General features: G+C 39.5%; 2 long non-coding RNA genes across 2 annotated transcripts in view; one reads left to right on the top strand and one right to left on the bottom strand.

The window, feature by feature from the left end:
• The window catches only part of LOC130542944 (uncharacterized), a 61,895-nt gene that overhangs the window by 16,784 nt on the left and 32,488 nt on the right, over positions 1-12,623 (bottom strand). The window lies entirely within an intron of this gene.
• Positions 1-12,623, top strand: part of LOC130542943 (uncharacterized) — an 89,141-nt gene that overhangs the window by 65,627 nt on the left and 10,891 nt on the right. The window contains exons 2-4 of the long non-coding RNA XR_008957871.1: positions 2,033-2,127; positions 10,279-10,345; positions 12,246-12,425. This is a non-coding gene — a long non-coding RNA (uncharacterized LOC130542943). The remainder of the gene's footprint in view (positions 1-2,032; positions 2,128-10,278; positions 10,346-12,245; positions 12,426-12,623) is intronic.

Here is a 12,623-nt window from a genome sequence, read left to right as displayed (position 1 = left end):
TTCTCCACACATGAGGAACCCTACCAGGATGGCTCAAGCTGAGGTGGGCACAGACTCGGAGACTTAGGCCCTCCACACAGGGGGTGACCTGGTGAGTCATCTGGACCTGAAGTAGAAGTGGATCAGGGCTGTCGTGGGGTGCTTTGCACTTGTGTCACTTTGGTAAGACAGCTAGAGCTGTAATGGGTGCTATCTGGGGGTGTCCTGGTGTGCATTGCTATCCACCTGCGTTGTTGGGATGGCTGGAAAGAGCAAATTTGGTAGGAAAAAAAACAGGGGTTTTAAAATTATGGACTTGAATTATGGCTTCACTTCTCAGCTGTCTCACTTGGGGCAGTTTCCAGAGACCCTTGGAGTCTTAATTTTCTGATTAGTAACAACAGTTCTTATACCTTCTTTTCAGGTTTGTTGTAGGGTTGAATAAGCTAATTAGAGAATCTGGTAAAATTTCTGGTGCTCAAGAAATGATGATCGCTCCATAAAATGAAATCTTTGGAGATAATAGTGAGTTAGCTCTATTTTGAGAAATGGTTCAGTCAATATAAAGGTAGACACATGTGTATCAGAAGACTTTTCTATGGAAGTGTGAGGCCACATGCTATGTACATGGTATGTGGGTGCTTGAAATTAGCTTCTTTGTGTACAGAAGGTGGGCCTGTAATTTCCAGAGCATTCTGGCTCTCTGATTTTCTTGCTTCCTCCCATTACTGCATGAGAATCTTTGACTAATATTCTGCTTGATGTGTTTCCCTCATTATTTACATCTTGGGCTAACCAGGGGTAGGGGTAGGGCTAATGTCAGTTCCTAGTTTTGCACTAACAGTTCTGCTGACAGAGACCAGAGGGAAGAAAACAGATGCAGGGAAGAGCAGCTTCAATGCCTGCTTGCCAAATCCTTGCTTATAAAATTTCTCAATGAAGAAAATCTCTCTAAAGCCATGCTTACATTTTCTTTCTTTTGAAAAATTGAGTCTGACACTTATTCTTTATCATGTTACCCTCTCTGAAGGATCTTCAAATATTCAGAGCCTCTTGCGGCTTTGCCATATCTAGCACACATGCCCTAATCCCCTCCTATCTAGGTTTTTTTTCTTAGATGTTCATGATGAATGCGGAGAGATTTGCTAGTAGGTGGGTCAAGGATCATCCCCAGGCTCTGTGGGGACTGGCCTGGCAAACAAAGGCTGTGAGTCTAGGATTCACTGCCCTGCCTGTACGTTGAGGATAGGGAACAGGGCAAACAGGGGCTGGCCATTCAGCAAAGTATTTCCAGCGTGTGGCCTAGAGAGTGTGTTCAAGAAAATGTTTGCCAATCTAAAGGTGAACCTTGCCTGTGAAACCTGCCAGGCTGTTTGCTTATTGTCAACATCTAATAGGACGCTATGCCCTCAAGGTGTGTAAATCTCATCCCTCCCTCCTTAGTCCAGTACTATCTGTTAGGGTTCCTATATCCCTCCTTGAATACCTCCAGGGCAGCCCCCCAGAGATAAGTAGGAGATGGGAGAGTAATTTTGGATACAGACTGAGCTGAGTTCAAATTGTCCAATAAATTATTCATATAAAATACCAGAGATATGGGAGGACAAGAAAGGAATACTCATTCTCAGTGGGGGTCTCCTAGCAGCTCCGCTGTGGCCTCTGGGAAGACACCCCTTCATAGCATTCAGGTTAGGTCTGGTTCTTTGGGAGAGTAATGACCATGAAAATAAGTTAACATAAATTGAACCACTGTAAACACTGTTTAATATACACACATGCATTCATTCCTTAATCCCCTTCACCTATTTTGCCCCCTTCCCCATGTCTCAGATATAGACTCCCCTTGTGTAGACATCTATTCCTTTGCCCCTGTTGCTAACTTCAGTTTCCCTATAACTTACTCATTCTGGGCCTAGCCCAAAGCGAGTGTTCAATGAACGAGTTTCTGACTCGGGGGCCTAGGCGCGAAGTAGTGGTGGTAGGTGATGTGATTACTCCTGGGACAGATGTAAGTGCTCACTTTTCTTTACCACCCATGTTCATTTCCTTCTAGAGCTTTAAGGATGCTCCAGCTTGCTTCTGACACCACCGTGTTTCCCTCTTCATCACCTTGGCTTTGCTCTTCCCAGAGTGGGATGGAACTGTTTGGTAAGTCTCTGAATTACCCCAAAGGTGATGGTTCAATCTAAAGAGATATGTGTAGAAGTCTGCTGGGAAATTACATAGGGGATACAGCAGATTCCAGGAATACTGCTGATAAGACTCAGCTTTGGGGATGGGAGGAGGGAGAGGTTGGGGGAAAAGTGGGACTCCAGTGGTCCCCATCCTTGCTCCTCCTATGCAGCTTCATCTCTAAAGCAAAACAGTCCCTGGAGACTTAGGGAGGGTGCGGTTGGAATGGGAGCTATTTCTAGAAATTGGAACAGCGAGAGAAACATGAGCAGCAGCAGACAGCAATCTGCCAAATGTCAATAGGAAGGGAGAGAAGCCTTGATCACCCCTCCACAATGATAAGGTTAAGTCCAGCCCTTTGGGAGAGTAATAATAACCATGACAACAATAGCAGTTAACATACTGAAACACTGTAAACATTGTTTTGTTTAATATACATACACGCACATGTATACACATACACAAAGGAAGCACTGTTCTTACCCTGTTTACTAGTAAGAAACCTGGAACTAGGTGAGGTTTAAAGAAGTTGTCTGAGATTCTGCAGTTGGGAAGTGGTAGCATCTAATGTGAACCTAAGCTGTCGGGTTCTGGAGCCCCTTCTTCACCATTACGATCTATATGCCAGGATTTTTGCTTCAGATTTTTCAAAAAAACACATGCACGTACAAACATGCACACTCAAAATATAAACTCACATCCATCATTTAATATTGTAAAGAGCAATGATGGGGACTGAGTAATTCTGTGTCCCTGCCATTTACTTTATTTATAAAAATGTATTGAAATATATACCTTTTCAAGGATACATTTCACTGCTTTTCAGTATATTCACAGAGTTGTGCAACAATCCCTATCTAACTTTTGAACCATTTTCATTACTTCCAGAAGAAGTCGCATAACCATTAGCAATCATTCCTATTGCCCCTTTTCCCCAGAATCTGGTAACCACTAACCTACTTCCTGCCCCTACTGAGTTGCGTATTCTGGGCATGTCCTATAAATGGGCTTATACACATGTGGCTTTTGTAACTGGTTTCTTTCACTTAGCTTGATTTCAAGGTTCATCCAAGTTGTAGCAGGTGTCAGTACTTATTATTGTTTGACTAATATTCCATTGTATGGATAGAACATAATTTGTTCATCACTTCATCTACCATTTCAGTTGTTTCTACCTTTTGGCTATTATGAATAATGCAACTTTCATTTACAAGTTTTTATGCAGACATATGTTTTCATTTGGGGGTATTTGCCTTGGAGTGGAATTGCTGGGTCATAGGGCAACTCTATGTTTAACTTCGTGAGGAACTGCCAGACTGCTTTCCACAGCAGCTGCCAAATTGTTTCCACCAGCAGGTACAAAGGTTCTATTTGTCCCACCTCCTTGTCAACACTTGCTGTTTTCTGTATTTTCGAACTATTTTAGTGAGTATAAAGTAGTATTCCATTGTGCTTTTGATTTGCATTTTTTTAAAGGTTTTATTTATTTATTCGACAGAGATAGAGACAGCCAGCGAGAGAGGGAACACAAGCAGGGGGAGTGGGAGAGGAAGAAGCAGGCTCATAGCGGAAGAGCCTGATGTGGGGCTCGATCCCATAACGCCGGGATCACGCCCTGAGCTGAAGGTAGACGCTTAACTGCTGTGCCACCCAGGCGCCCCTGATTTGCATTTTCCTAATGAATAATGTTGTTGACCCTCTTTTCATGTGCTTTCTGGTCATTTGTATATCTGCTCTGGAGAAATGTCTATTCAAATTCTTTGCCCCTTTTCCCCACTTTTTAAAATTTTGTTTTTTCTCCTGTGTTGGTCTTTTACTATCAGTATAAAAGCAGTGCACAAAAAGCTTTGCACTTTAGCAATAGTCACTCATCTCATATTCTTCACTTTCAAAAGAAACTTTTTTTCCTATACTTACTATTGAAGTAGAGTTGACATACACCTTATATTCATTTCAGATGTATAACATATCGATTCAACAATTCTGTGCATTACTCAATGCTCACCATAATAAGTGTAGCCATCATCTGTTACCATACAACATTATTACAGTATTATTGACTGTATTCCCTATGCTGTACTTTTTATCTCCACGACTTATTTTATAACTGGGAGTTTGCAACTACTAATTCCCTTCACCTATTTTACCGATGCCCACCGTCGTCCTCTCTGGCAACCAGCAGTTTGTGGATTTAAGAGTCTATTTCTGTTTTGATTACTTTTGTTCTAAGATTCCACATATGAGTGAAATCATACGATATTTGTCATTCTCTGACTTTTTTCACTCACCTTAATACTATCTCGGTCCATCCATGTTGTTGAAAATGATAAGCTTTCATTCCTTTTGATGGATAATAGTCCAGTAATATTCCAGATATTCTATATCCTCTTTATCCATTCCCCTATCGATGGACTCTTGGGGTGCTTCCATATCTTGGCTATTGTAAATAATGTTCCAATAAACATAGGGGTGCGTATATCATTTTGAATTAGTGTTTTCATTTTCTTTGGGTAAATACCCAGTAGTAGAACCATAGTAAAATAGTTTCATTGTTAATTTTTTGAGGAACCTCCATATGGTTTTCCATAGTGAGTGTTCCCTTTCCCCAAAATCTTTTCCAATACTTGTTTCTTGTCTTTTTGATAATAGCCACTCTGACTAGATATCTCATTGTGGTTTTGACCTGTATTTTCCTGATGGTTAGTGATGTTGAGCATATTTTCATGTCTGTTGGCCATCTCTGGGTCTTCTTTGGAAAAATGTGTAATCAGGTTCTCTGCCCATTCTTTAAGTCAGTTTTTTGTGTGTGTTGATTTGTATAAATTCTTTTATTTTGGATATTAGCCCCTTATCACATACATCATTTGAAAATATCTTCTCCCATTCTCCCTGTTTTGTTGATGGTTTCCTTTGCAAAAGCTTTTTATTTTGGTGTTGTCCCAATAGTTTATTTTTGTTTTTTTTTTTAATAATTTTTATTTTGTTATGTTAGTCACCATACAGTACATCCCCAGTTTTTGATGCAATGTTCCATGATTCATTATTTGCATATAACACCCAGTGCACCATGCAATATGTGCCCTCCTTAATACCCATCACCAGCCTATCCCAATCCCCCACCCACTTCTGGGTATTTACCCCAAAGATACAGATGTAGTGAAGAGAAGAGCCATATGCACCCCAATGTTCATAGCAGCATCGTCCACAATAGCTAAATTGTGGAAGAAGCCAAGATGCCCTTCAACAGATGACTGGATTAAGAAGTTGTGGTCCATATATACAATGGAATATTACTCAGCTATCAGAAAGAATGATTACACAATATTTTTGCTTTTATTTTTCTTGCCTCAGGAGACCCATCCATGAGTACATTGCTAAAGCCAATTCCTAAGAGATTACTGCCTAGGTTTTCTTTTAGGGGTTTTATAGTTTTAGGTTTCACAGTTAGGTCTTTAATCCATTTTTACTTTATTTTTGTGCATGGTATAAGAAAGTGGTCCAGTTTTCCCAATGCCATTTATTGAAAAGACTGTCTTTTCCCCACTGTATATTTTTGCCTCCTTTGTCAAAGATTAATTGACCATATAAGCATGGGTTTATTTCAGGTCTCTCCATTCTGTTCTATTAATCGATGTGTTTGTTCTTGTGCCTGTACCACACTGTTTTGGTTACTCTAACTTTGTAGTATATCATGAAATCTGGGGTTGTGATATTTCCAGCTTTGTTCTTTCTCAAAATTTCTTTGACTATTTGAGATCTTTTGTGGTTTCATATAAATTTTTGGATTATTTTTTCTAGCTCTTTAAAAAATGCTATTGGTATTTTGATAGGGATTGCATTGAAAACTTAGATTACTTTGGGTAGAATGGACATTTTAATATTATTTCTTCCAATCCATGAGCATAGTATACCTTTCCATTTGTTTGTGTCATCTTCAATTTCATTTCAGAGTATAGGTCTTTCACCTCCTTGATTAAATTTATTCCTAGGTATTTTATTCTTTTTGTTTCAATTATAAATGAGATTGTTAAATTTCTCTTTCTGGTAGTTATTAGTATATTAAAATTCAACAGCTATCTGTATATTAAGTCTGTGTCCTGAAACTTCTACTGAATTCATTTCTTAGTTCTCGTCGTTTAGAGGAATCTTCAGGGTTTTCTATATATAGCATCAGGTCATCTGCAAATAGTGACAGTTTTACTTATCAATTTGGATACCTTTTCTTTTTCCTGTATGATTGCTGTGTCTAGACCTTCCAATACTATGTTCAATGAAAATGGCAAGAGAGGACATTCTTGTCTTTTCCTGATCTTAGAGGAAAAGCTTTCTTTTTTTTTTTAATCGAGTATGATGTTAGCTGTGGGTTTTTTTATATATAGCCTTTATTATGTTGAGAGGTATTCCCTCTAAACCTGTTTTGTTGATGTTTTTATTTTGTCAAATGCTTTTTCTGCATCTATCGAGGTGATCATATGGTGTATATTCTTCTTTTTGTTAATTTGTCACATTGATTGATTTGGGAATAGTGAACTACCCATGTATCCCTGGAAAAACTCCCACTTGATTGTGGTGAATAATCCTTTTAATATATTGAGGATTTTTGCATCTGTATTTATCAGGATATTGGACTATAGTTTTTTTTTTTTTTTCTTTTTTTATATAGTGTCTTTGTCTGGTTTTGCTATTTGGATAATGCTGATATTGTACAGTAAATTTGGAAGCTTTCCTTCCTCATCTTTTTTGAAATAGTTTGAGAATAGGCATTAATTCTTTTTAAAGCATTTATTAAAATGCATCCATGAGGGGTGCCTAGATGGCTCAGTCAGTTATCTGTTTTGGTCCTGAGATCAAGCCCTGTGTTGGGCTCTGCATTCAGTGCAGAGTCTGCTTAAGATTCTTTCTCCCTCCTTTCACCTTCTGGGGCGCCTGGGTGGCGCAGTCCTTAAGCGTCTGCCTTCGGCTCAGGGCGTGATCCTGGCGTTATGGGATCAAGCCCCACATCGGACTCCCTGCTCTGCTGGGAGCCTCCTTCTTCCTCTCCCACTCCCCCTGCTTGTGTTCCCTCTCTCTGGCTGTCTCCCTCTGTCAAGTAAATAAATAAAGTCTTTAAAAAAAAAAAAAAAGATTCTTTCTCCCTCCTTCCACCTTCTGTGTGCTTGCTGTCTCTCAAGTAAATATTTCTAAAACAAAATGCACCTGTGAATCCATCCAGTGCTGGAATTTTGTTTGTTGGGAGGTTTTTTTTTTTTTTTTAAAGATTTTATTTATTTATTTGACAGAGATAGAGACAGCCAGCGAGAGAGGGAACACAAGCAGGGGGAGTGGGAGAGGAAGAAGCAGGCTCATAGCAGAAGAGCCTGATGTGGGGCTCGATCCCAGAACTCCAGGATCACGCCCTGAGCCGAAGGCAGACGCTTAACCGCTGTGCCACCCAGGCGCCCCCTAGGGAGGTTTTTTTGTTTGTTTGTTTGTTTGTTTGTTTGTTTGTTTGTTGGCTACTGGTTCAATTTCCTTACTGGTAATTGGTCTGTTCAGATTTTCTATTTATTCCTGATTCAGTTTCAGATGATTGTATGTTTCCAGGAATTTTTCCATTTCTTCTAGGTTGCCCCATTTGTTGGGATATAATTTTTCAAACTATTCTTTTATAATTAATTTTTTAGTTCTGTATTGCCAGTTGTCTTTTTTATTTCTGATTTGAGTCCTCTCCTTTTTTATAAGTCTGGATAAAGGTTTATCAATTTTATCTTTTCAAAGACCTAGCTCTTGATTTTATTTATCTGTTCTATTATTTTTTAATTCTCTATTTCCTTTATTTCCACTGTGATCTTTATTATTTCCTTCCATTAACTGTGGGCTTTGTTCTTTTTCTAGTTCCTTTAGGAGTATGGTTAGATTGTTTGAGATTTTTCTTGTTTCCTGAGGTAGGCCTGTAAGTGATTAACTTACCATCTTTACTGTACAATTGCTTTTACCAGTGGAATTTTTTCTTTCATAATTTTCTTTCCTCCAGTTATAGCCTTTTTATTCCACTTAAAGAATTTCCTTTAACATTTTTTGTGAGTCTTTGCCCATTTTAAAAATGGTTTTCAGGAAAGAAAATGCAAATTAAAATAAGTAAAAAATGACCTAAATATAAGAGTTCTTTATATATTCTGGATACAAGTGCTGTAGCAGATAAATATGATTTGCAAGAATTTTTTCCCTGTTCTGTGAGTTGTAGTTTCATTTTCTTGATGTCTACTTTGAAACAATTTTTTTTTTCTTTTGATGGAATCTAACTGTTTCTTTCCCATTGCTGGTGTTTTTGGTGTCATGCAGAAGAAATCATTGCCTAACCCAAGGTCATGAGGATTTCCTCTCATGTTTTCTTCTAAGTATTCACAGTTGTAATCATTTAAAGGTGGGCCTATTATCCATGTAAGTTAATTTTTGTGTATGGTGTGAGATAAAGGTAGGTCCAGCTCTGTTCTTTTGTGTAAGGATACCCAGTTGTCCCAGCATCATGTTAAATATCCACCAGTTAATTTTTTAAATCATAGTACCATATTTATTACTTTATAACTATGGTACTTAGCCTATCTGAGTACATTTTAAATTTTTTCCCTTACTTAAGTTTTTCTTTTCTTCCCTCAATGAAAGCTAGAACTTGCCAGTTTTATTTACCACTGTATTCACTGTGCCCAGGAGAGTGCCAAGCATGATTATTCATTCAACAAACATTTAATAACTGAGCTTTTTACATTCTATGGCGCTGCTAATAGGCATTCTTTGGGTCTCCTACACTGACTCCTCACTGACTGGCATTTCAGAAGGTGGCTGCTAGAAAGTAGAAGGCTCTGCATTATCAGATACTGGGATTTCCTCATATAGGCTCCCACACCGAATCCTCTGCTAGCATCTGGCCCTTCTTGAAAACAGCGACAAAGTGAAGATGTAATGGACAGCATGTTGACTACAATTAATAATACTGTATTGTATATTTGCAAGTTGCTAAATCTTAAAAGTTCTCATCCTAGGAAATTTTTTTTGTGAAATTTTGTAAAAATTTTTTTCCTATGTAAGGTGACAAATGTTAACTAGACCTCTTATGGTGATCATTTTGCAATGTATAAAAATATGGAGTCATTGTGTTATCCACCTGAAAAATATTACATGTGAAATATATCAATTAAAAATAGATTAATTCTAAAAAAAATGCAATAAGGATGTTTTCCACTGTGTTTAGGACAAGAAGAATGAGTGTAGGAATTCAAGGGAAAAAGTGGAATGCAAATATATGTTAATAGGTTCATGTTATTTTGAGGCTTTCAACCAAGGCCTGTATTTTTGGGTAGTCTCAAGGATGCCAATAGCATTTTTGGTGAGGAATATTAGTGCAGGAGAAAAGAGCACACGAGCCACATTCTAGTTCTTGGCTCTGCCTTTTACAATTATGACTTGGCCTATGTTGTCTTTTATTTCCTCATCTGACGAATGGGACAAAAATAGTTTCTGCACAGGATAATTTTAAAAATGAAAATGGCTTAGTCTGTTCATGCTGCTACAATCAAACACCATTACCTGTGTAACTTTACAAAGAATAGACGTTTCTCAAAGTTCTGGAGGCTGGGAATGCCAGGATCCAGGTGCCAGGAGATTTGGTGTCTGGTGAGGACCTACCTTTTCCTAGAAGTTGCTCTCTCCCTGGGTCCTCACATGGAAGAAGGGGCAAGGAACTCTCCAGGGTCTCTTTTAAAAGGCACAAATATTATTCATGAGAGCTCTGCCCTCATGATCTAACCAGCTCTCAAAGTCTCGCCTCCTCATACTATCACCTTGGTCGTTAGTTTTTCAAGATGGATTTTGGGGGGACACAAATATTCATTCTATAGCAGATACCATATACTACAACTCCCCACTGGCAATAAGGTATAAATATTTGCTTCCTTCTCTGGTTACTCTCAGAACAGAGCAAACAGTGAAAAATGTAAGAAGAGAATTAGTAATGAGAATGAAAAGTCTGTTGCAAATGACCATGGTTTTTATACATAGATGATCGGTTTCTCTTCTGTATAAAAAAAGAATTCTATTGGTCATAGCAATTTTCTAAATCGCTATTTATTTTGTATTTTCCCCTATTTCCAGGCTCCAGGCAGATGTCTCCAATGAGCTTACTCAGCTTTTAACAGTGAGTTCAACTCTCTTTGTACAGGTAATGAACTCCTAAGCAGTGTAGTGTATTGGGAATGAATCTGAATTTGAATCCCAAATTTTCTACTTACTAGCTCTGTTACCTCAAACAAGTTATTTCTTCAATTATAGCTGCCTTTTCCATTGAATGTGGGTGGATCACAGCATTTAAGGAAACACCTGAAGAAACCAGGACCTGAAAAAGAATAGGACCAGTGTAGCTCTAGGGATCTATTAGGAGTGACTGAACTTTGTTGTTCAAGGCTCCAACACAGGCATCATCAGTTCTAACTCTTTCTCCATCTGTGTATCACTTAAGATTCAAAGTCCAAGGCCTAGCTTAGATCAGGTGCCCACCCAATGCCACTCTAACAAATAATCTTGCTAAGATTTCAGCAAATGACAGAGGAGAGGGTGACTATGGAGAGAACTGCTTAGTAGGACTTGACCACTAAAAAAGGGACTCAACCAACCCAAGGGGACCTGGCAGAGAGAAGACTGCAGTAATACGTAGCTTGACCTTGCTCCTTTCTAGCCCTTTCTCTCTTTTCTAGTGCCTCCAACCAGCCAAAGCCAACTGGCAGCTTGATGGCAAGAGAGCCCACTGATACAGTTAATAGGAAGTCAGCCTCCTAGGAAACACGGCAACACAGGGAAGGGTGGAAAGTGGGTCTGTAGGGCTCATGCAATCTGTACAGTTGGTAGATAAAACATCTCTAAAACAGTCATGGTAGTGAATTCTTAGTAGTGAATTCTTTCTTCGCTCTTAGAAAATGGCCCATGACTTCTCTTATCCTAGAAGGAAAAGTTATGCATATAATCCCTGGTTCAGGAAATGCCTAATAATTTGGAAGTGGCCAAAGGCACGAGTCAGCAGGTTTTCCTCCTCTTCTTCCCTGGTGCAGCCTGCTCTCAGCAAGGCCCAGTCCCAGCTGTGGGGTGTCCCCTCCTTGAGGAGCCTCCTGGAGGCTGTGGGTGGCAGTTTCTCCTACACTGGTGGTTCTGAGCTCCTGCCAAGGCTGAAGGAAGCCACTTCAAAAGATGCCACCATCACTGATAAATGGAATCAGAAGGGCCTTGCTTCAGCCCAGACTGTTTCTAAGCACTTTTTACCAGGCCCCATTCTTGAGGGCGGATTTCTTTTTGGAGTGGACTTGGATAATGATTGGCGGGGGGCGGGGGGGGGGTGCTCTCTACTAGGCAGTACCAACTCATCCCTCAGTGTTAGAAAAGTAGGGAGATGAGGGGTTCAGCAGTGGCCTATGTGTTTGTTCCTCTGGTGCTAAATAAGGTTGGAATACTTTCCAGTTTACTCTAAGAAGATAATTTGTAATCTCTGAATGCATTAAAAATAGACTAAGTTAAATTTACACTTTTCTTCCATAGTTTTCAAATGAATTCGATTCCTAGGACTCCATGGCTTAGGAAAATAGACAAAAATAGATACTTGTGGGAAATGAGTATTTTGTTTTTATAAAGGCAGCAGGATACAGTGAGGGGAGTGTTGACGTGGGGCTCCCAAACCTGGATATGAGGATCAGCTGAACTTGGTAAAGTCATTCTCCTCTGAGGGCCTCAGTTTTATCATTTGTAGTGAGATTTGGGTAGGTGAGAAAGATCGAAATAGTCATTGTGACCCAGTGTACCCAGAAGCACGCCCCCTGGCAGATGGGCTGATAGGAACTACACCTCTAAAAGGGAGAAAGCACATTGTAATCAGGGAGGGCTGCCATCGTTTGTGATTTACCTGCCCTAGGCCAGTTTTCGTGAGGTATAATTGACTATAACCATGTATTCAAGTATACAATGTAAATGACTTCTGTATAGATTGTGAAATGATGACCAGAGAAAGTTAACATCCATTTTCTTAGTTACAAATTTTTTCTTGTGGTGAGAACCTTTTTTTTTTTTTTCCCCTCCAGAGAGAGCGCTCCAGCAGAGGCTGGGGGTAGGGGGGCAGAGAGAGAGAGAATCTCAAGTAGGCTCCAGCTCAGCATGGAGCCCTACATGGGGTTTGATCTCACAACGTTGAGATCATGACCTGAGCTGAAATCAAGAGTTGGATGCTTACCGACTGAGCCACCCAGGCGCCCCATCATGTGGTGAGAACTTTTAAGATTTACTCTGTTAGTAATACTGCATTGTATATTTGAAAGTTGCTAACTATAGCCACCATGCTGGCTATTACATCGCCAGGACTTATTAATCTTATAACTGGAAATTTATCCCTTTTGACTGCCTTTATTCCTTTCTCCTGTTCCCTGACCCTCTCCGCCCCTGTTAGTCATGAATCTGTTCTC

Source organism: Ursus arctos, unplaced genomic scaffold, assembly GCF_023065955.2.
Source record: "Ursus arctos isolate Adak ecotype North America unplaced genomic scaffold, UrsArc2.0 scaffold_6, whole genome shotgun sequence".
NCBI classification, from domain to species: Eukaryota; Metazoa; Chordata; class Mammalia; order Carnivora; family Ursidae; genus Ursus; species Ursus arctos.
Note: the sequence above shows the minus strand (reverse complement) of the source record. Positions and strands in the feature narration are given on the sequence as shown.